This window comes from Gigantopelta aegis, chromosome 9 (assembly GCF_016097555.1).
Source record: "Gigantopelta aegis isolate Gae_Host chromosome 9, Gae_host_genome, whole genome shotgun sequence".
NCBI classification, from domain to species: domain Eukaryota; kingdom Metazoa; phylum Mollusca; class Gastropoda; order Neomphalida; family Peltospiridae; genus Gigantopelta; species Gigantopelta aegis.
In genome coordinates this window covers 14,953,114-14,956,703 of record NC_054707.1, presented here as the reverse complement: position 1 = coordinate 14,956,703, position 3,590 = coordinate 14,953,114, and positions in this window count along the sequence as shown.

The following is a 3,590-nucleotide window of genomic DNA, read 5'->3' as shown; positions in this document are numbered from 1 at the left end:
ACTGATAGGTAATGGGTTCGTATCCCTACAGGAAGAGTGTCATGTGGTTATAAAAAATGTAAGGTTTTGTTATCGTAAGTTAGGAATCGTTTTCAAAAGTATCTCTCTTTTTCGTATTGAATTCCGCTAGTCATGGCCAATTTGTTCTACTATAGATGCTTTTTGTGGCTTACTCCCATTCGGTCGAATTCCCAATTGGTCGAACTGCTAAAACAACAACAGATATGGTTCAATGGTCTTACTGACATGCATGTTGGTACCTCAGTCATTATAATGAACCGTTTTATATGGCGTCAGAAATATGGTTAAGGACCGCACAGATATTGAGAGAGAAAACCCGCTGTCGCCACTACATGGGCTACTCTTTTCGATTAGCAGCAAGGGATCTTTTATATGCACCATCCCACAGACAGGGTGGTACATACCACGGCCTTTGTGCACTGGCTGGAACGAGAAATAGCCAAATGGACCCACTGACGAGGATCGATCCCAGACCGACCGCGCATCGAGCGAGCGTTTTACCACTGGGCTACGTCCCGCCCAGAGTGGAATAGAGCAACAGACGTCATAACGAGGCTGTGAAGATGACGGGTGGGGAAGGGTGGGTGTTTAGTAATTTTGCTATTTTTACAAAATATTGTCACAACACGTAGGGGCGGGAGCAGGATTTTTTTAGGTGGTGCAACGCTTAAACATGCACCTACAGCATTAAAGGCATTTTGTACAGAACGAAATGTTTTATTTAACGACGCACTCAACACATTTTATTTATGGTTATATGGCGTCAGACATATGGTTACGGACAATACAAATATTGAGAGAGGAAACCCGCTGTCGCCACTTCATGGGCTACTCTTTCCGTCGGACATATGGTTGAGGACCACACATATATTGAGAGAGGAAACCCGCTGTTGCCCCTTCATGGGCTACTCTTTTTCGATTAGCACCAAGGGATCTTTTATATGCACCATCCCACAGACAGGGTAGTACATACCACGGCCTTTGATATACCAGCACTGTGGAGCAGTCTAATGGGCCCACCGCTGGGATTCCCAAGACCGGAAGTAGAGTTTTAAACATATTATTAAAGCAGATTTTGCGTTAAGTCATTGCTGAATGGTCCTAAAGACCAGGGCCCCGTTCCACGAAGCTATCTGCACAGCTAACATATGCACTTAAAGTGATCTTAGCGCTAAGATTGCTTTGTGGAACGGGGCTCAGACCAACTGCATGGCGCATCCAGAGTGGAATAGGGCACATTGATTTATTATTCATCGGCTATTGGATGTCAGAGGAAACCCACTATATTTATCCATTAGCAGCAAGGGTACATTTACATGCACTTTCCAACAGACAGGACAGCACTTGCCACGACCGTTGATACACCAATCGTCGTGTACTGGTATACCGATCACATTTTAAAGACAGTTAAAATCAGACAAAACACACGTTGATTAAAGTGTTGTATTTCGAAAATATTGTCATTTGGCAAAATGTGAACACAATAATTACCATCAAAACTGTACATGACCATTTCACAAACAGTACTAGGAGTGAAAAAAAGAAAGAAAGAAATGTTTTATTTCACGACGCACTCAACACATTTTATTTACGGTTATATGGCGTCAGACATATGGTTAAGGACCACACAGATATTGCGAGAGGAAACACGCTGTCGCCACTTCATGGGCTACTCTTTTTCGATTAGCAGCTAGGGATCTTTTATATGCACCATCCCACAGACAGGATAATGCATACCACGGCCTTTGTTAGACCAGTTGTGAAGCACTGGCTGGAACGAGAAATAGCCCAATGGGTCCACCGACGGGAATCGATCCTAGACCGACCGCGCATCAAGCAAACGCTTTACCACTGGGCTACGTCCCGCCCCACAGTACTAGGAACGAAGGAAGGACATATTTTATTTCACGACGCACTCAACACATTTTATTTACGGTTATATGGCGTCAGACATATGGTTAAGGACCACACATATATTGAGAGAGGAAATCCGCTGTCGCCACGTCATGGGCTACTCTTTTCGATTAGCAGCAAGGGATCTTTTATATGCACCATCCCACAGACAGGATAGCACATACGTGGTGCACTGGATGGAGCGAGATATAGCCCAATGGGCCCACTGACGGGGATCGATCCCAGACCGACCGCGCATCGAGCGAACACTTTACCACTGGGCTACGTCCCGCCCCCACAGTACTAGGAGTAAAATGTGCCATTTCACATTTAAAAAGAAAACATGTTTCGGTATATTTTCTTTTAATCGTCAGAATTATATCGCTTTGACATTAGTAAGCACGGGGCGGTACGTAGCCCAGTGGTATGGCGCTCGCCTGATGCGCGGCCGTCAGTGGGCCCATTAGGCTATTTTTCGTTCCACGACTGGTATATCAAAGGCCGTGGTATGTGCTATCCTGCCTGGAATGGAGCAATTAAAAGACCCCTTGCTGCTAATATAAAACAATTAAAAATAGTCTTTATTTGATCATGTATAAAAAAAAAAGTGAATGAATGTCATAAATGAGAAAAATATGAAAAATTTGGAGATTCTCTTCAAAATATGTAAATGTTGGTTAAAAACTCGCATTTCTGCCCCACCCACTCTCCAATTTTAATTTTGTGCTTATCAGAGACAACATCTCACCTTTATTTGTATTCCCTTTAATGAGTAATACAAACACGAAGAAGGAATTTAATAATAATCTAATTCCATTTTATAATTACTGTTTTGTAATAGGCATCTTGATTGGTTAAAATGCTACCACGTGATCTAAAAAAAAAAAACGTTCATTTTTCCATGAACGTGAAAACTGCACGTTTTCGGTAAACAAGGGAATCCCCGAGGATTCCATCGTTTCTATTTTTATCCCAATTTCGTCTGCACTGTGAGTGAAGGTGACAATTCAGGCTTTAAACGACTCCAGTTTTGAACTGAGACACATAATGTATATGACAGGCCACAAAAACGAAGCTTCTATTAGAAGTTATAGCAGATAATGAACAAATCAAAAGAGAGACATGAGCGTAGCTCTGTCACATTTGACAAAAACACCAAATCGACAACTTACATGCGCGAAAACACATACTCCTTCATGCACAATTACGCGACCTGTCGTTTCCGAGAATAATATCACACAATCACAAACTTCCTCTGAAATCCACACACACAGTAACAATGAAACAACTTTATCCCTTTCAAGTCAGTGTTCGCATTCACTTTTTACTAATTAAACTTTAATTAAAATTTATAAAACTTAAATCATAATGAATCGGAGATTTGACGGAAAAAAACGAATGTAACTTATTTGTGTATTGATACAGTTGTAAATCATTGTGGAATAGAGTACGATTGGGTTTTTAAATATATGTTTGTATAATGGCAATATTAATGCCTTTGGGATTATAAGCTACGCCATTCATGCAGTGTGTAAAACGGTTTTGGTGTTTATTATCGCATGAACGTCAAAAATATAACGTTCAATTCTTAAATAAATTTATAAAAATGTTCCATTGCTCTCGATCAGTATCAATTTCTTTGGTCCATAAAACCTGATATTGCCCTCATTGACAGA